Here is a 22,134-nt window from a genome sequence, read left to right on the forward strand (position 1 = left end):
CTTTCACTAGTTTTCAAAATTTCTTGATCTTTATCTTGTCAAATATTGCCCCTGCCTAACTGTCTCTCCTATCTTTCTGAGACTCCAATTATATGTACATTAAAAGTTCTTACTATGTATTATATATCCTTCATGCTCTCTTACAAATATTTTCTTTCTTTTTGTTCTCAGTTCTTTTGTTTGGATATTTTCTATTGGCCAATTAAAAAAATTTTTTTGAATCTTAGCGATGTTCAGTATGTTATTAAACCCATTAACTGATTTTTAATTTCTGTAATTCTATTTTTCAATTCTAGAATTTCCATTTGTTCATTTTTAAATAGTTTTGAGATGGAATTTGCATTCCAAATAATTCATTTTTTAAAGTATATAATTCATTGGTTTTAAATATACTCATGAAGCCATGTAATGCTTACCACTATCTAATTCTAGAATATTTTTTATCACCTCAAAAGAAACTCCATACCCATTAACAGTCACTCCCATTCCTTTTCCCTATCTCTTCCCTCTTTACCCCACCCCCAGACAACTACTAATCTACTTTCTGTCTATATAGATTTGCCCATCTAGACCTTTCATATAAATCAGATCATACAATATGTGGTCTTCTATATCTGGCTTCTTTCACTAAGACAAGGTTTTCAAGGTTTATACATTTATCAATTGATGAACATTTGGATTGCTTTCATTTTTTGGCTATTATAATAATGATGCTATTTTATTTGTGAACAAGTTTTTCTGTAGACATATGTTTTCATTTTCTTTAAGGTATAAACCAGGGAGTGGAACTGTTGGATTGTATGGTAACTCTATACTTAACTATTTAATAATTACCAGACTTTTTCAAAGTGGCTGTACCATTTTACATTCCCACTAGCAGTGTATTAGGGTTTCAGTTTCTCCATATCCTTGTCAACATTTCTCACTTTCTCTTTTTTATTATAGTCATCCCAAGTGGGAGGTGGCATCTCATGTCCATTTTGTCTGATATTATTGTAGCCACTCCAGTTCTTTTTTGGGAACTGCATGAATGGTATATCATTTTCCAATCTTTCAGTTTCAACTTATTTGTATATTTGAATCTAAAGTGTGTCTCTTGGAGACAACATATAGTTGGATCATTTTTTCAATTCATTCTAGCAATCTCTACCATTTGATCAGAGTGTTAACAATTACAATTTACAATTAACATAATTATTAATAAGGTAGAATTTATGTTTGCATTTTGGCATTTGTTTTCTGTATGTATTACATCTTCTTTTTGTTCCTTTATTCTATTACTGTTTTTCATGTTAAATATTTTCTAATATACCATTTTAATTCTCGTTTTATTTTACTATATATTTCTAAGTTATTTTCTTAGTGGTTGTCCTAGGGATTTCAATTAACATCTTTAAAAAATATTTTTACAAGTAATTTTTAAAAATGTTACTATTCCCCAAAGGTGGTGCACCATTCCTGGAGGTACTGCAATACCAGGTTGATGCCTGAAGTGGACAGAGTAAGCTCCTATCCCATCTCCCTGCTCCAAAAACCCATTTAATATAGTATCCTCAGATAGAGGACATATCAGATATTAAACTTTTAAGAACAGATACTACACTTGATCTTAGCCAAAACGCTGAAAGGTGATCAAAACAATTGATTTCTTTTTAGAAAGAAGTGGGGTCTCACATGCTGTCCAGGCTAGTCTCAAACTCCTGGGCTCAAGCCATCCTCTCACCTCGGCCTCCCAAAGTGCTGGGATTCAGGCATAAGCCACCACTCCCAGCCCTCAATAACTTAATCTAGTTCATATTAACTTAATTTCATAGCATACAAAAACTATGCTTCATTTCTTCCTTCCATTATTCTATCATGAATATGGCACCTTTTTGTGTTATAAGCCCATTGACACAGTTTTGTAATTATTGCTTTATGTAGTTGGTTGTCTTTTAAATCAGAAGATAAGAGAAATAAAAATATACTTATTCTGTTCTTTATATTTACCTACAGAGTTATCTTTATTGGTACTTTTTATTTCTTCATACAAATTTGAGTTACTATCTAGTACACTTTGCTTTTAACCTGAAGGACTTCCTTTAGTAGCTAGTGATGAATTTAGTTTTATTTATTTGAGAGTGTCATAAGTTCCCTTTTGTTTTTGAAGGGTAGATTTCCTGCATATAGAATTCTTAGTTTTCTTTGAACTCTTTTATATATGTCATCTTACTATCTTCTGGCCTTTATAGTTTCTGATAAGGAGTTAGCTGTTAATCTTATTGAGGTTCTCTTGTATATAATGAGTCACTTTTCTCTTGCTTTCAAGATTCTCACCCTAAAGTCAGCTGATTAGCAAAGAAAAAATTTTATTAATTAAAAAGATTTGCTCATTGTCTTTGGCTTGTAACAGTTAAATATAATTTTTCTAGTAGTGACTCCTTGAATTTTCCTAGTTGAAGTTCTTTGACTTTCTTGAATGTATAGACTTATATTTTTAAAAATCAGGTTTGAAAAGGTTTTGGCTATTAATTTTTCAAATGTTCTTTCTTCCCCTTTCTCTCTGTCTTCCTTGTGGGACTTCCACTATGCATATGTTGGTACACTTGATGGTGTCTCACGGGTCTCTGAGTCTCTGTTTATTTTTTCTTTTATCTTTTTTTTCTTTATGTTCTTCAGATTGGATAATCTCATTGACCTGCCTTCAAGTTTAGTGATTCTTTCTTCTGCTAGTTCCAATCTGCTGCTGAGCCCCTCTCATGAATATTTTATTTCATTATACTTTTCAAATCCGTAATCCTACATGGTTCTTACTTATAATTTGTAGTATTATTAATGATACTCTGTATGCATTGAGTCATCATTCTCATACTTTATTTAGAAATGGCTTTCATTAATTCTTTAAACATATTTGTAATAGTTGACTTAAAGTCTTTGTATAGTAAGTCCAATGTCTTGACTTCCTCAGGGATAACTTCTATTGACTGCTTTTTATCCTGTGTATGGGCAATAGTTTCCTATTTCTTTGTGTCTCATAATTTTTGCTGAAAACTGGACATTTTGAATAATACAGTTTTACAGATTCTTCTTCTCCCCATAGTTTTTTTGTTATTGCTGTTTGTTGTTTTTGTTTTTGTTGTCATTGTTGCTGTATGTTTGCTTAGTGACTTTCCTAGACTAATTCTGTAGAGTCTATATTCTTTGTTGTGTATGGCTCTGCTCTGTTAGCTTAACAGTCAACTAATTATTGAACAGAGATTTTCCTTAAATGCCTAAAACCAATAGATCCCCCAGAACACAGCAGGTTCTGTGTTTGTGTTGGGGCATGTCTTCAGTGCTCTAGCGGGAAGTTTACAACTTTGCCTTAGCCTCCATTTCTTGCTCATGAAGAGCCTAAAGGTCAGCCAGAGGTGATAGATTAGGACTTTCTCAGTTTTTTTTTTTTTTTTCTGGGGATGTGTACAGCTCTTTATATTTACATGGCCTTTCAGATTTCCAGAAATATGTTAGAGCTTTGTAACGCTCCCTACAGATATCTCATTCCCCAATTTTTTTCTTTTATTTTTGGTCAGCCTTTTGTTAGCTTCAACTGTCAATGCCACCTCAGGCAGCTGCAATGTTAAACAATTAACTGATTGTTTTTGATAAATGCCATGTGGATACAGTTCATATAGAATAAGATTTACTTCAGTCAGGTTAAATAAAGGCAAGCCCTGAGAATGAAGCTTTTCAGAAGGTGCTAAACAGGTTAAATAATGCCAGTTCTCTAGAGATGGGGCTTTTAGGGAACTCCAAATCTGTTCTGTATCTTCCAGTGGCTGCTAAGCTACTGCTTTTTAAAACAGATAGTTATAAAGCTCTTGGCTTTCACATCTTTTGTAGAGTACAAGAGATAGAGATGGAATTAGGGCAAGAAAAAAGGTCACTGTTCTTAGCAAAATTCAGTCATTTTTAGGAGGTTTAGTCAGGTTTAGGAGCCTGACTGAAGTTCAGTCAAGCAAAGAGTGCTTGGGAAAAGCACTCTTGGATTGTGAAAAGCCTTTGATTAATTTCTAGAATTCTGAAAAAGTTGATTGTGACAGTTTTTTTGCAAGTGTTCTCATTGCTTTTATGGAGGAGATTTTCAGAAGTCCATACTCCACCATTTCAAAGGTTCCATATTCCTCCCCCTGATTTTTTTGCTTTTGAATAGATTTGAGTTTGTTGGTGAAATTCTGTCTTATCTATTTTCTTAAACATATAATTAAATGCTCATATTATTGAATTATTAATCATAATTATTTACAGTACTTGTGTGATAACTCCATATGTGGGCCACTTGTGGTTCTGTTTCTATCATCTGTTACCCCCACTCCCATCCCCTCTGGTCCTGTTTCTTGGTAATATCTAGTGAATTTGACCGAATAATGGACTTGTCAGTGAAAAATTATAGAATCCTGGGGTGATGGTATTTCCCTCTAGAGAGAATTCAACCTGTTCTCCAGTAGACAACTAGAATAGAGCAAGTCCCCTCAGTCCAATCAGAACTAAGCTAACTTGAGGTAGTGTTGTAGTTCTATTTTGCTAGCCTACTTCTGCTTCTACCCTAAACCTAGGATATACCCTCCAAAAATATACTCTTGGATTTAACTAGGGACTCTCCTCCTTAGTATGTACTAAACTTCAATTTTTGTCTCTTCAGCTGATGAGATTGCTGAAAATCCCACTTTGTTTTGCATTTGGCTTCTCGTCCTCTCGCTCTCCGTAATTTAAGAATTTCACAAATGCCTTCCTCAGAAGATTGCCAAGTGATGGGATCACTTTTTCATACCTCCCTTTTCTCAGAAAACTTGTCCCTGAATGTTTTTTCTGCTTTGGTAGCCCTGAAATTCAGTTATTGCCTTCCCAGCCCAGTGAGATCTGTTGGTTTCTCTGCCACTTGGCAGTTGTTCTCTGAATAGCATCTAAACGGAACAGGCAAGTCCCCCAAGGTGGAAAGCATCTTGAAGAATACTGAGCTCATTTCACTGACCTTCCATTTTTTTTTAGATCTTGATCCCTCATGTCCTTGCTGTTTGGAAATCTCTCTGATAACTTCAAAACAGGTGTTTTCTTTAAAAAAAATTGTCTTTTTTTCTAATTTTTCTCAGCAGAGTATAGCTCTGCTACAAGTTACTTAACATAGAGGGGATGTCTTTGGTATTTTATTTTTCAGCATTATTTATTTAAGAACATGATTATTATACTCAAAATATACTCTCTTTCTTCTGCACTGCAAGCCAACCAGTCATAGTGCTCTGAATGATATATTTGTGTCTCTGGCCTCTTACAACATATTCTTCTGTTGATATGTTCTGACTGTTCTGCCCAAGGCCTTGCTGTATCTAAGATTACCTTATTCCACGGTATGCTGCTCTTTGACAAGGGGTAGGAGGGGAAGAGTATAAAAATTTATATTTGGGGGGAGGAGCCAAGATGGCCGAATAGGAACAGCTCCGGACTACAGCTCCCAGCGCGAGCGACGCAGAAGACGGGTGATTTCTGCATTTCCATCTGAGGTACCGTGTTCATCTCACTAGGGAGTGCCAGACAGTGGGCGCAGGTCAGTGGGTGAGCGCACCGTGCGCCAGCCGAAGCAGGGGCGAGGCATTGCCTCACTCGGGAAGCGCAAGGGGTCAGGGAGTTCCCCTTCCAGGGGTGACAGACGGCACCTGGAAAATCGGGCCACTCCCACCCGAATACTGTGCTTTTCCGACGGGCTTAGGAAACGGTGCCCCAGGAGAGTATAGCCCGCACCTGGCTCAGAGGGTCCTACGCCCACGGAGTCTCGCTGATTGCTAGCACAGCAGTCTGAGATCAAACAGCAAGTCGGCAGCGAGGCTGGGGGAGGGGCGCCCGCCATTGCCCAGGCTTGCTTAGGTAAACAAAGCAGCCTGGAAGCTTGAACTGGGTGGAGCCCACCACAGCTCAAGGAGGCCTGCCTGCCTCTGTAGGCTCCACCTCTGGGGGCAGGGCACAGACAAAAAGACAGCAGTAACCTCTGCAGACTTAAATGTCCCTGTCTGACAGCTGTGAGGAGAGCAGTGGTTCTCCCAGCACGCAGCTGGAGATCTGAGAACGGGCTGACTGCCTCCTCAAGTGGGTCTCTGACCCCTGACCCCCGAGCAGCCTAACTGGGAGGCACCCCCCCAGCAGGGGCAGACTGACACCTCACACGGCCGGCCAGGTACTCCAACAGACCTGCAGCTGAGGGTTCTGTCTGTTAGAAGGAAAACTAACAGAAAGGACATCCACACCAAAAACCCATCTGTACATCACCATCATCAAAGACCAAAAGTAGATAAAACCACAAAGATGGGGAAAAAACAGAGCAGAAAAACTGGAAACTCTAAAAACCAGAGTACCTCTCCTCCTCCAAAGGAACGCAGTTCCTCACCAGCAACGGAACAAAGCTGGACGGAGAATGACTTTGACGAGCTGAGAGAAGAAGGCTTCAGACGATCAAATTACTCCGAGCTACGGGAGGATATTCAAACCAAAGGCAAAGAAGTTGAAAACTTTGAAAAAAATTTAGAAGAATGTATAACTAGAATAACCAATACAGAGAAGTGCTTAAAGGAGCTGATGGAGCTGAAAACCAAGGCTCGAGAACTACGTGAAGAATGCAGAAGCCTCAGGAGCCGATGCGATCAAATGGAAGAAAGGGTATCAGCCCTGGAAGATGAAATGAATGAAATGAAGCGAGAAGGGAAGTCTAGAGAAAAAAGAATAAAAAGAAACAAGCAAAGCCTCCAAGAAATGTGGGACTATGTGAAAAGACCAAATCTACGTCTGATTGGTGTACCTGAAAGTGACGGGGAGAATGGAAACAAGTTGGAAAACACTCTGCAGGATATTATCCAGGAGAACTTCCCCAATCTAGCAAGGCAGGCCAACATTCAGATTCAGGAAATACAGAGAACGCCACAAAGATACTCCTCGAGAAGAGCAACTCCAAGACACATAATTGTCAGATTCACCAAAGTTGAAATGAAGGAAAAAATGTTAAGGGCAGCCAGAGAGAAAGGTCGGGTTACCATCAAAGGGAAGCCCATCAGACTAACAGCGGATCTCTCGGCAGAAACCCTACAAGCCAGAAGAGAGTGGGGGCCAATATTCAACATTCTTAAAGAAAAGAATTTTCAACCCAGAATTTCATATCCAGCCAAACTAAGCTTCATAAGTGAAGGAGAAATAAAATACTTTACAGACAAGCAAATGCTGAGAGATTTTGTCACCACCAGGCCTGCCCTAAAAGAGCTCCTGAAGGAAGTGCTAAACATGGAAAGGCACAACCGGTACCAGCCACTGCAAAATCATACCGAAATGTAAAGACCATTGAGACTAGGAAGAGACTGCATCAACTAACGAGCAAAATATCCAGCTAACATCATAATGACAGGATCAAATTCACACATAACAATATTAACTTTAAATGTAAATGGACTAAATGCTCCAATTAAAAGACACAGACTGGCAAACTGGATAAAGACTCAAGACCCATCAGTGTGCTGTATTCAGGAAACCCATCTCACGTGCAGAGACACACATAGGCTCAAAATAAAAGGATGGAGGAAGATCTACCAAGCAAATGGAAAACAAAAAAAGGCAGGGGTTGCAATCCTAGTCTCTGATAAAACAGACTTTAAATCAACAAAGATCAAAAGAGACAAAGAAGGCCATTACATAATGGTAAAGGGATTAATTCAACAAGAAGAGCTAACTATCCTAAATATATATGCACCCAATACAGGAGCACCCAGATTCATAAAGCAAGTCCTGAGTGACCTACAAAGAGACTTAGACTCCCACACATTAATAATGGGAGACTTTAACACCCCACTATCAACGTTAGACAGATCAACGAGACAGAAAGTCAACAAGGATACCCAGGAATTGAACTCAGCTCTGCACCAAGCGGACCTAATAGACATCTACAGAACTCTCCACCCCAAATCAATAGAATATACATTTTTTTCAGCACCACACCACACCTATTCCAAAATTGACCATATACTTGGAAGTAAAGCTCTCCTCAATAAATGTAAAAGAACAGAAATTGTAACAAACTGTCTCTCAGATCACAGTGCAATCAAGCTAGAACTCAGGATTAAGAATCTCACTCAAAACCGCTCAACTACGTGGAAACTGAACAACCTGCTCCTGAATGACTACTGGGTACATAACGAAATGAAGGCAGAAATAAAGATGTTCTTTGAAACCAACGAGAACAAAGACACAACATACCAGAATCTCTGGGATGCATTCAAAGCAGTGTGTAGAGGGAAATTTATAGCACTAAATGCCCACAAGAGAAAGCAGGAAAGATCCAAAATTGACACCCTAACATCACAATTAAAAGAACTAGAAAAGCAAGAGCAAACACATTCAAAAGCTAGCAGAAGGCAAGAAATAACTAAAATCAGAGCAGAACTGAAGGAAATAGAGACACAAAAAACCCTTCAAAAAATAAATGAATCCAGGAGCTGGTTTTTTGAAAGGATCAACAAAATTGATAGACCGCTAGCAAGATTAATAAAGAAAAAAAGAGAGAAGAATCAAATAGATGCAATAAAAAATGATAAAGGGGATATCACCACCGATCCCACAGAAATACAAACTACCATCAGAGAATATTACAAACACCTCTATGCAAATAAACTAGAAAATCTAGAAGAAATGGATAAATTCCTCAACACATACACCCTCCCAAGACTAAACCAGGAAGAAGTTGAATCTCTGAATAGACCAATAACAGGAGCTGAAATTGTGGCAATAATCAATAGCTTACCAACCAAAAAAAGTCCAGGTCCAGATGGATTCACAGCCGAATTCTACCAGAGGTACAAGGAGGAGCTGGTACCATTCCTTCTGAAACTATTCCAATCAATAGAAGAAGAGGGAATCCTCCCTAACTCATTTTATGAGGCCAGCATCATCCTGATACCAAAGCCTGGCAGAGACACAACAAAAAAAGAAAATTTTAGACCAATATCCTTGATGAACATTGATGCAAAAATCCTCAATAAAATACTGGCAAACAGAATCCAGCAGCACATCAAAAAGCTTATCCACCATGATCAAGTGGGCTTCATCCCTGGGATGCAAGGCTGGTTCAATATACACAAATCAATAAATGTAATCCAGCATATAAACAGAACCAAAGACAAAAACCACATGATTATCTCAATAGATGCAGAAAAGGCCTTTGACAAAATTCAACAACCCTTCATGCTAAAAACTCTCAATAAATTAGGAATTGATGGGACGTATCTCAAAATAATAAGAGCTATTTATGACAAACCCACAGCCAATATCATACTGAATGGGCAAAAACTGGAAGCATTCCCTTTGAAAACTGGCACAAGACAGGGATGCCCTCTCTCACCACTTCTATTCAACATAGTGTTGGAAGTTCTGGCCAGGGCAATTAGGCAGGAGAAGGAAATCAAGGGTATTCAATTAGGAAAAGAGGAAGTCAAATTGTCCCTGTTTGCAGATGACATGATAGTATATCTAGAAAACCCCATTGTCTCAGCCCAAAATCTCCTTAAGCTGATAAGCAACTTCAACAAAGTCTCAGGATACAAAATCAATGTGCAAAAATCACAAGCATTCTTATACATCAATAACAGACAAACAGAGAGCCAAATCATGAGTGAACTCCCATTCACAATTGCTTCAAAGAGAATAAAATACCTAGGAATCCAACTTACAAGGGATGTGAAAGACCTCTTCAAGGAGAACTACAAACCACTGCTCAAGGAAATAAAAGAGGATACAAACAAATGGAAGAACATTCCATGCTCATGGGTAGGAAGAATCAATATCATGAAAATGGCCATCCTTCCCAAGGTAATTTACAGATTCAATGCCATCCCCATCAAGCTACCAATGACTTTCTTCACAGAATTGGAAAAAACTACTTTAAAGTTCATATGGAACCAAAAAAGAGCCCGCATCGCCAAGTCAATCCTAAGCCAAAAGAACAAAGCTGGAGGCATCACACTACCTGACTTCAAACTATACTACAAGGCTACAGTAACCAAAACAGCATGGTACTGGTACCAAAACAGAGATATAGATCAATGGAACAGAACAGAGCCGTCAGAAATAATGCCACATATCTACAAGTATCTGATCTTTGACAAACCTGACAAAAACAAGAAATGGGGAAAGGATTCCCTATTTAATAAATGGTGCTGGGAAAACTGGCTAGCCATATGTAGAAAGCTGAAACTGGATCCCTTCCTTACACCTTATACAAAAATCAATTCAAGATGGATTAAAGACTTAAATGTTAGACCTAAAACCATAAAAACCCTAGAAGAAAACCTAGGCATTACCATTCAGGACATAGGCATGGGCAAGGACTTCATGTCTAAAACACCAAAAGCAATGGCAACAAAAGCCAAAATTGACAAATTGACAAATCTAATTAAACTCAAGAGCTCCTGCACAGCAAAAGAAACTACCATCAGAGTGAACAGGCAACCTACAAAATGGGAGAAAATTTTCACAACCTACTCATCTGACAAAGGGCTAATATCCAGAATCTACAATGAACTCCAACAAATTTACAAGAAAAAAACAAACAACCCCATCAAAAAGTGGGCGAAGGACATGAACAGACACTTCTCAAAAGAAGACATTTATGCAGCCAAAAAACACACGAAAAAATGCTCACCATCACTGGCCATCAGAGAAATGCAAATCAAAACCACAATAGATACCATCTCACACCAGTTAGAATGGCAATCATTAAAAAGTCAGGAAACAACAGGTGCTGGAGAGGATGTGGAGAAATAGGAACACTTTTACACTGTTGGTGGGACTGTAAACTAGTTCAACCCTTGTGGAAGTCAGTGTGGCGATTCCTCAGGGATCTAGAACTAGAAATTCCATTCGACCCAGCCATCCCATTACTGGGTATATACCCAAAGGACTATAAATCATGCTGCTATAAAGACACATGCACACGTATGTTTATTGCAGCATTATTCACAATAGCAAAGACTTGGAACCAACCCAAATGTCCAACAATGATAGACTGGATTAAGAAAATGTGACACATATACACCATGGAATACTATGCAGCCATAAAAAATGATGAGTTCACGTCCTTTGTAGGGACATGGATGAAATTGGAAATCATCATTCTCAGTAAACTATCGCAAGAACAAAAAACCAAACACCGCATATTCTCACTCATAGGTGGGAATTGAACAATGAGAACACATGGACACAGGACGGGGAACATCACACTCTGGGGACTGTTGTGGGGTCGGGGGAGGTGGGAGGGATAGCATTGGGAGATATACCTAATGCTAGATGACGAGTTGGTGGGTGCAGCGCACCAGCATGGCACATGTATACATATGTAACTTACCTGCACATTGCGCACATGTACCATAAAACCTAAAGTAAAATAATAATAATAATAATAAAAGAAAAAAAAAACACACAAAAAAACCAAAACAAAACAAAACAAAACAAAAATTTATATTTATATTGCCTTTGGCTTTAAACTGCCTAAGAGACCATGGAATTTTCTACCTTTTTCCCTTTGTAAGTCCTCATCTTGAGTAATATATATTGGTGACATCCAACTATGTTAAAGAAAAAATTATGTAATAATACTTGTTAAAGCACAGTAAGGCAGGCTTGATTCAGTACCATTTTGATAGTTATAGGGACCGCTGCAATAGGATTTTGCAGTAGAGAAGAGAGATTGGGCTCAACTTTGAATAAAGTGCAGGCAAGTGGGAATTTATAGTCAAATAGTTGGTTGAAGGTCAGTGAATGAAAAATAACTAAGAGGTAACATCAAGGGTGAGGGAGGTTCTGCCTGAACCAACCTAACAGGATTCTTGCTGAGGACAGGCATGGTGATTGGACATCACCTGGAGGATGATGGAGGATGAGGATCCTTATATTGAGGGTGATCAGATATTGAGGGTGGGGCGTTCTTGCTAAACTAACTTATTAGGGTTCCTGCTAACACTGGATTTTACAAGTAAGTACAAAGATAGGCCTAGGAGAAGGTTTAGGAGGCTGACTGAAGTTCAGTCAAGCAAAGACTCTTTGTCAACCATCACAGGAACAAAGTAATTTACTTGTCTTTTTTGTTCAGTTATCAGAGAAACCACTTTGATAATCACCTAAAGGTTTTTTGGAAAGTAATCTATATTATAAATGTAGTATTGCTTACACTGATGTCACTGAAATTTCTTTTCCATGGAGGATATATTCTAAAATAATAAGAAAATTTTAATTGACTCAAGTTCATAGATCTGGAGGTAGATCAGATCTTCTAGATCAGCTAAGGCAGCATACGCATTTAAAACATTAAAACACTGAATAAAACCCATTCAAGGGAGTATTAACTATTGTCTGCTTGGATCCTGAGAAAGCAACAAGAAGCTTGCCTGTAATTAGATGTACAATTTAAGCAATGATCATATTACATTTGAAAAGGAGACCTCCTATAGCCTGTCTTGCTCATTTATTGCATTTAGTCCTAACAACCTTTTCTGTGTCTCCTTTTCATATATAGGCAATAAAGTAATCCTGGGATACCAAAATGGCTGAACTTTCTATGCTATACATTAGTAAAGTAATAAACTCAAAGACTTGGCTAGGAGCACAGCATTTTTCTCCTTGATGACCACAGGGTATCTGTTTGGTATTGGTGGTAACAAGATTCTTTTTGAATGAATGCGGTGCACTCTAGGACTTTCTGAAGATATACCTGTATTTGTAGATTGAATTCTGCCTTTTCACTTCCCTTTCTTAAAGCCTGTCATCTATACTTGAAACAACACATACAGGGAGGAAAAAGAAAGGGGAGAGACCTACAAAGCTGTTTTACAGACAACTACATTAGCTGGTCAGTCAATATGAATCCATTAAATAAAAAGAGAAGCTCAGAAAAGTCACACTATAAATATGTCAGTTTGTTTTGTGTCTATCAGAATCAATACATCATCATATGTAGCAATTCCAAGGGAGCTATAGCTCCTGACTTACTAACTGGTGATGCAATAAACCTTTCCAAATTCTAGAGTACAGAATGGTGTGGAAAGACCAAACAATGAGCTGCCTCTGCCATTTGCTGCCTGCATAACCTGGGGAATAATTACATGACTTTGCTGAGCCTCAGTTTCCTCATATGTGAAATAAAGATAACAATCAGTGACCTGCTGCTATGATTTGAATGTGTCTCCTCCAAATTTCGGGTGTTGAAACTTAATGGCCAGTGTAACAGAATTAAGAGACAGGACCCTCAACAGGCGATGATTAGGCAATGAGGGCTCCTCCCTTGTGAATGGGATTGAGGTATTTGTAAAAGAGGTTTCATGCAGCATTCGACTCTCTTGCCTTTATGCCATCCACCATGTGAAGACATAGCGTTCCTCCCCTCTGGAAGATGCAGCCCTTGTTAGACAAGCAAACTTGTTGGCACCTTGATCTCGGACTTACCAGCCTCCAAAACTGTGAGAAATAAAATTTCTGTTCTCTATAAATTACCTAATCTTAGGTATTTTGCTATAGTAGCATAAACAGACTCACATCTGCTAATCTCATAGTGTGGCTCTGATGATTAACTGAGATTGTATTTGTGAAAAGAATAATATGTAAGCTCCACTGAATTGAATGGTATTATTATTTTTACAATTAGTGAATCTTTTACAAATTATGATGTTTACCTCTGGAGTATTTTCTTGGACTCCTTGTTTTGTCATTTGTACTTTTATAAAATAGAAAATTATGACATATGAGTACAAGTAAAATGAGTTAGTAGAAACCAGAAATTCTGTCGGAACCTTAGGCCAGTATTACCCAGATTACATTACATTTACCACCAGGTAATTCAAGTGGTAAGTACATGAATATTTTTCTAATTTGTTAGTAATATTCACATAGAAGAAAAATATATAACCAGTACATTAAAACCATTATTTCACAGGTTTACAGCTAGCTGTCTATTTTCAGGCTAATACGAAGTTTCCTGTTTGAATAACGTACTAAAAATGGAATCTATTTAAAGAAAAACATTAAATGAATAATAGTACAAATATGGATAGGCAAAAAAATACCACAAAAACTTTTGTATGACTAAAGTTTGAGAAACATTTGTAGAACAAGTCATTCTAGTAGAATAACAGTAAAGACCAAAAAGCAAACCAACCAACCAAATCCAGCTGCACCACCTGGCTCCTATTTAATAACATAATAAAGGTATGTGTAACAGATGGATAGTGACTTGCATCAAAGTGGGATGGATGCTGCAGGATTTGACAAACTATTTCTTGCCGCCATTTACTTGAGTAGCTCTATCCTGGCAGAAACAGAAAGTTTCCTGACATAGATGCTACTTACAGTAGTCCCCTCTTATCTGTGATCTTGCTCTCTGAGGGCAAAAAACCGTGGTCTGAAAATATTAAATGGAAAATTCCAGAAATAAATAATTCAAAAATTTTAAATTGAGTGCAGTTCTGAGTAGTGTTATGAAATCTCACACTGTCCGGCCCCATCCTTCTCCATCCTACCCAGCATGCAAATCACCCATTTCACTAGCATCATCCATGCCGTCTATGCTCTCTGACCATGAGTCACTTAATAGCCATCTCCATTATCAGATGTTCTGGTACCACAGTGCTTGTGTTTGTCACCTTCATTTTACTTCCTAGTGGCCCAAAGCACAAGCATAGTGTTTCTGGCAATTCAGATGTGCCAAAGAGAAACCATAAAGTGCTTCCTTTAAGTGAAAAGGTGAAAGTTCTCGACTTGATAAGGAAAGAAAAAACAATTGTATGCTAAGTTTGCTAAGGACTACATTAACAATGAAACCTTCTGTATTAGTCTGTTCTCACTCTGCTAATAAAGACATACTTGAGACTGGATAATTTATAAAGGAAAGGAGGTTTAATGGACTCACAGTTCCACAAGGCTGGGAAGCCTCGTAATAATGGCAGAAGATGAAGGAAGTACAAAAGGATTTCTTAACGTGGCGGCAAGGCAAGAGAGCTTGTGCATGGGAACTCCCATTTATTAAACGAGCAGATCTCATGAGACTTATTCACTACCACCATAACAGTATGGGGGGAACCGCCCTCATGATTCAATTCTCTCCACCTGGCCCCACCTTTGACACATGGGGATTATTACAATTCAAGGTGAGATTTGGGTGGGGACACAGCCACACCATATCACCTTCTATCTGTGACACTGTGAAGAAGGAGAAAGAAATTTGTGCTAGTTTTGCTGTTGCACGTCAAACTGCAAAAGTTATGGCCACAGTACATGATAAGTATTTAGTGAACATGAAAAAGGCATTAAATTTGTGAGTGGAAGACATGAAAAGAAAACATGTTCCAATTGATGACAAAATGTTGCAACAGAAAGCATTGAGACTATATGAAGACTTCAGCAAGGGATCCCCTGAAACAAGTGAAACCAAGCCATTTACTGCAAGTAAGGGATGATTATATAGATTCAAAAATAGGTTTGGACTGACAAACATAAAAAATACTGAAGAGGTTGCATCTGCTGATGAAGAAGGTTCTGCTACCTTTCCAGCAGAGTTGAAGAAATAATTAGAAAGGATACCATCTAAAGCAAATCTTCAAGTCTTCTGGAAAACCTGCATTCATAAAAGTGCAAAGGAGGCACCAAGGCATAAAACATGGAACGACAAATGAACTCTGGTACCACGTGGCAATGCTTCAGGGCATATGATAAAGCCAGGATAGTGTACAAAGCAAAGAACCCAGTACTCTTAAAAACAAAAATTAACTGCCCATGTTCTGGCAACATAATCAGAAAGCATGGGTGACAGTCATCTTGATTATGAAGTGGTTCCACCAATGTATTATCCCAGAAATAAAAAAAAAATTACTTGGAAGACAAAGAGTTGGAATTTAAAGTCCTGTTAATAAGAGACGATGCTCCTAGCCATCCTAAATCTGTCTTCTATAAAAAACAAAATGAAAATGTTCAGGTTGTGTTTTTGCCTCTGAATACAACCTCATTGCTTCAGCCTTTTACCATCACTGAGTTTGTCACTGCCTTGTATTTGATCACATTTGATCAGCAATTGATGTAGACCCTAATCTGGATGTAATCTGTTCTGGAAATCATTCACTATTACAGATGCAATAACATTCATCAAAGCTGCAATGGACAAATTAAAACCAGAAACTGCAAATGTCTGCTGGAAGAACTTATGGAGTAAAGTTATGAATGATTTTAAAGGCTTTCTGGGGATTGATGAAGAAGTTAGGAAAATCATTCACATGGCAAGATAAGTTGGTGGAGGATTTGCCAACATACTTGATGAAGAAATGGAAGAACATATTGAAGGTTTTCAAGTATTACCAAATGAGGAATTGGAAGAACATGTTATCTACAAAGGAAGAGAAAGATGAAGAAACTGAAGCAAAACCAGCTGTGTGGGTATTACTGAAATTTTCCAAAGTGTTTCAAATTGCACAGACATCAAAGGACAAAATTATGGAATATGATCCTAGGAAGGAAAGCAGCATTAAAGTCACCGGTATGATCAAAGGATTACAACATCTGTGGCAACACTTTAATCAGTTAAAAAGAAAGAGACAGCCGAATTCTACCAGAGGTACAAGGAGGAACTGGTACCATTCCTTCTCAAACTATTCCAATCAATAGAAAAAGAGGGAATCCTCCCTAACTCATTTTATGAGGCCAGCATCATCCTGATACCAAAGCCGGGCAGAGACACAACCAAAAAAGAGAATTTTAGACCAATATCCTTGATGAACATTGATGCAAAAATCCTCAAAATACTGCAAACCGAATCCAGCAGCATATCAAAAAGCTTATCCACCATGATCAAGTGGGCTTCATCCCTGGGATGCAAGGCTGCTTCAATATACGCAAATCAATAAATGTAATCCAGCATATAAACAGAACCAAAGACAAAAACCACATGATTATCTCAATAGATGCAGAAAAGGCCTTTGACAAAATTCAACAACCCTTCATGCTAAAAACTCTCAATAAATTAGATATTGATGGGACATATCTCAAAATAATAAAAGCTATCTATGACAAACTCACAGCCAATATCATACTGAATGGGCAAAAACTGGAAGCATTCCCTTTGAAAACTGGCACAAGACAGGGATGCCCTCTCTCACCACTCCTATTCAACATAGTGTTGGAAGTTCTGGCCAGGGCAATTAGGCAGGAGAAGGAAATAAAGGGCATTCAATTAGGAAAAGAGGAAGTCAAATTGTCCCTGTTTGCAGATGACATGATTGTATATTTAGAAAATCCCATTGTCTCAGCCCAAAATCTCCTTAAGCTGATAAGCAACTTCAGCAAAGTCTCAGGATACAAAATCAATGTACAAAAATCACAAGCATTCTTATACACCAATAACAGACAAACAGAGAGCCAAATCATGAGTGAACTCCCATTCACAATTGCTTCAAAGAGAATAAAATACTTAGGAATCCAACTTACAAGGGACGTGAAGGACCTCTTCAAGGAGAACTACAAACCACTGCTCAATGAAATAAAAGAGGATACAAACAAATGGAAGAACATTCCATGCTCATGGGTAGGAAGAATCAATATCGTGAAAATGGCCATACTGCCCAAGGTAATTTATAGATTCAATGCCATCCCCATCAAGCTACCAAGGACTTTCTTCACAGAATTGGAAAAAACTACTTTAAAGTTCATATGGAACCAAAAAAGAGCCCGCATCACCAAGTCAATCCTAAGCCAAAAGAACAAAGCTGGAGGCATCACGCTACCTGACTTCAAACTATACTACAAGGCTACATTTACCAAAACAGCATGGTACTGGTACCAAAACAGAGATATAGATCAATGGAACAGAACAGAGCCCTTAGAAATAACGCCGCATATCTACAACTGCCTGATCTTTGACAAACCTGACAAAAACAAGCAATGGGGAAAGGACTCCCTATTTAATAAATGGTGCTGGGAAAACTGGCTAGCCATATGGAGAAAGCTGAAACTGGATCCCTTCCTTATATCTTATATAAAAATCAATTCAAGATGGACTAAAGACTTAAAAGTTAGACCTAAAACTATAAAAACCCTAGAAGAAAACCTAGGCATTACCATTCAGGACACAGGCATGGGCAAGGACTTCATGTCTAAAACACCAAAAGCAATGGCAACAAAAGCCAAAATTGACAAATGGGATCTAATTAAACTAAAGAGCTTCTGCACAGCAAAAGAAACTACCATCACAGTGAACAGGCAACCTACAAAATGGGAGAAAATTTTCACAACCTACTCATCTGACAAAGGGCTAATATCCAGAATCTACAATGAACTCAAACAAATTTACAAGAAAAAAACAAACCCCATCAAAAAGTGGGCAAAGGATATGAACAGACACTCCTCAAAAGAAGACATTTATGCAGCGAAAAGACACATGAAAAAATGCTCATCATCACTGGCCATCAGAGAAATGCAAATCAAAACCACAGTGAGATACCATCTCACACCAGTTAGAATGGCAATCACTAAAGTCAGGAAACAACAGGTGCTGGAAAGGATGTGGAGAAATAGGAACACTTTTACACTGTTGGTGGGACTGTAAACTAGTTCAACCATTGTGGAAGTCAGTGTGGTGATTCCTCAGGGATCTAGAACTAGAGATACCATTTGACCCAGCCATCCCATTACTGGGTATATACCCAAAGGACTCTAAGGGATCATGCTGCTATAAAGACACATGCACACGTATGTTTATTGTGGCATTATTCACAATAGCAAAGACTTGGAACCAACCCAAATGTCCAACAATGATAGACTGGATTAAGAAAATGTGGCATATATACACCATGGAATACTATGCAGCCATAAAAAATGATGAGTTCATGTCCTTTGTAGGGACATGGATGAAATTGGAAACCATCATTCTCAGTAAACTATCCCAAGGACAAAAAACCAAACACTGCATGTTCTCACTCATAGATGGGAATTGAACAATGAGAACACACGGACACAGGGAGGGGAACATCACACTCTGGGGACTGTTGTGGGGTAGGGGGAGAGGGGAGGGATAGCATTAGGAGATATACCTAATGCTAAATGACGAGTTAATGGGTGCAGCACACCAGTATGGCACATGTATACATATGTAACTAACCTGCACATTGTGCACATGTACCCTAAAAGTATAATAATAATAAAAAAAGAAAGAAAAACAAGCAATGTAATAAATAAACCTTAAAAAAAAAAAAAAGAAAGAGACAATAACATTCTATTACAATGCTCTTCCAAAAGTTTTTGGCAAAAACAAAACAAAACAAAAACCTTCAACTATTGAGGATCCCCAAACATTGACATCATCTTCTCCTGACATCCAACCATCCACATCATCATGGCTTATTCATCCAGGATCACCCAAATCAGATGCTGTTCCTTCTGATGTATCCTTAGAAAGTCAATAGTAGCCTAACGCTACTTTACAATGCCTGGGTCATTCGTCCCACTTTATCTCATCACGAATGCATTTTATTATCTCATGTCAGCACAAGAACGGTGAGTACAGTACAGTAAGATATTTGGAGACAGAGAGAAGACCACATGCACATAACTCTTATTACAATATATTGTTATAATTGTTCTATTTTATTATTGTTTTTATCCCTTACTGTTCCTAACTTGTAAATTAAACTTTATTATAAGTACATAGTATAGAAAAAAAGCATAGTGTGTGTGTGTGTATATATATATACACACACACACACACACACTATATATATACAAACTATATATATATATAGTTTGGTGCTATCCACAATTTCAGGCATCCAGTAGGGGTTGTGGAACTTGAGACTACAGTATTTATGAGACAATAAATACAAGTCTTAAAGTTCCCAAGGTGGTTCTGGCCATTATAATTTTATTAACATTTATATGATACTATGCTGTCAGAATTCTTTGTAAACATTAGTTTTAGTTGACATGGAGTTTACAGGGATTTTGTAGCCAAATGATACTAGAATATATAAGCCAAGAGTAACTATCCAGGTTAGTGAGAAAATGTCTTCAACTATTTCCTATCCCACTGACTCCCCCAGTGAACAGATTAAAAGTCATTCAGTTCTCCCTCCCTGATCCTACTATTCCAGAAAAGCAACCCTGCAACATTTAACAATTTCCAGAGAAAGAAACACCAGCACTTTCTTTTGTATTCCAATAAATCTTCCATATTTTGGGCAAATAAATTATCTTCCAATATGCTACTAAGTAAAGGTAGAAGTCTTCTTCATTTCCAAGAACACAAGAACTTCTTGTGTGATTGAAATATTAATAACACAATAAAATATTAAATAATGAAATTTATCTATAAAAGTTTGCTATGAGACAAAAGAATATCACAACTCTGTCTTTGTTAGTTCCAGTTTATTTCAAGTCCCTGTCCTTTAAGAATTTTCATAGTTGATATTCAGACATGTAGGAATGCTATCCAGTGAGTCTGTAACTGTCTGAGGAATTAGCTCCAGATTATTAAAGTCTCCTATATCCTTCAATCGTTCCATAGCTTGTTTTTTATTATGTGAGTTTCTGACCTTGCCAGATTCTACTCCTACAGAGAAGGCTTCTGTGACAAGCTTTTTAAAAAATTGGTGGTAAAATGCACATAACATACTTTAACCATTTTAAGTGTCTAATTCAGTGGCACTCAGTCTATTCACATCATTGTGTAACCATCACCACCATCCATCTCCAGAGCTTTTTTTTCATTTCCCAAAACTGAAACTCTGTACCCATTATACAATAACTCCTCATTTATGACAGCCTTTTAAAATCACTTAAAAGTATAGTAAAGAGAAATTTTAGAGCGACACCTTCTACAGTTGTTCTTCACAAAATATTAGTATCTTTTTTCCCTGATTTTTAAGAATTCTTTTCCAGCTAACGAATGCAGCTAGCTGTCCATCCCACACAGCCTCTCCATGCAGGCCACTCAGGCTCCTTGCCTACCCTGCAAAAGAGCCATGAGACTGGAGGAACAGCTGCTTCACGGTCCAGAATTATGGATGTGGCGTGTGTCTGTGTGTCTCAACACATCACAGTTGCTGTGCAAAGAACAGATGGGACCCTGATCTCCCAATAGATCCACTGGAACCCCCATCTTGAATGTTAAACAGTGACCCACAGAGAGAATGTAATTTATTTTCTCTAGTTAATAATCCCTTCCACAGACTGGAATCCTTCATGTGCAAGAACATGTGAGCTGGTCTGAAGCTTCAATACTGGGGCTTCCTGGCTCCCATCCAGAGCTTTTCTTTGCTGAGACAGACAGTGCTTGAAGCTGTAATGTGGTAAAACTTGTCAACAAACAGGGCTTTTCTCTGCTTTCCAAACACACGCAAGGCAGAGTGGCTCTCCGTGAAGTTCTGATCTTTTCTGGGGAAAGCAAGTGTCATTTGCAAGTCAAGAAGAAAAAATATTTGTCATCAAAAGGAATGACTGGTTTGTGCATCAAAGGGGCATACTCTGATTCATTGCTAAGTTTGTTAAACTTATGTTTAGGTAAGATGTTTGTCTAGATTACTCTACATAGGTATTGCTTTATGGAACAGACATAAAGTAGTCCTCCCTTATCCACAGGTTCACTTTCCAGCTGATAGTTTCAGTTACTCTCAGTCAATGGCAGTCTGAAAATATTAAATGGGAAATTCCAGAACTGGCCAATTTATAAGTTTTAAATTGTGCACCAGAGTACTGTTATAATTGTTCTATTTTATTGTGAGTTATTGTTGTTAATCTCTTACAGCATCTAATTTATATCAAAATTTATCACAGGTATATGTGTACAGGAACAAAGTCTATACATGGCTTGGTATTATCTGTGGTTTCAGGCTCCACTAGGGGTCTTGGAACACATACACTAAGGATCAGGAAGACTACTGTGTGTGCTTAGAATATAAACTATATCCTGAACGATATTTACAAAGACCAAAATTACTCAAGAAAAGTAGTGGGCATTTATAGTCCCCTCGATGTCACTCCTCTCTTCCAAAAGCAGCACAATTATACAACAAGCAACATAGGAGACTTCGTTTCATTTTTTTTTTGGTATATATCTTTTATTATTAT

General features: G+C 37.9%; 1 protein-coding gene and 1 non-coding gene across 5 annotated transcripts in view; one reads left to right on the top strand and one right to left on the bottom strand.

Annotated features, from left to right (window-relative positions):
* Positions 1–22,134, top strand: part of MAMDC2 (MAM domain containing 2) — a 182,428-nt gene that overhangs the window by 138,206 nt on the left and 22,088 nt on the right. The window lies entirely within an intron of this gene.
* On the bottom strand, positions 1,443–1,633 carry LOC112135045 (U2 spliceosomal RNA). The gene has a single exon (XR_002916359.3). It is a non-coding gene; the product is annotated as a U2 spliceosomal RNA (small nuclear RNA).

Source organism: Pongo abelii, chromosome 13, assembly GCF_028885655.2.
Source record: "Pongo abelii isolate AG06213 chromosome 13, NHGRI_mPonAbe1-v2.0_pri, whole genome shotgun sequence".
In the NCBI taxonomy this organism is placed as follows: domain Eukaryota; kingdom Metazoa; phylum Chordata; class Mammalia; order Primates; family Hominidae; genus Pongo; species Pongo abelii.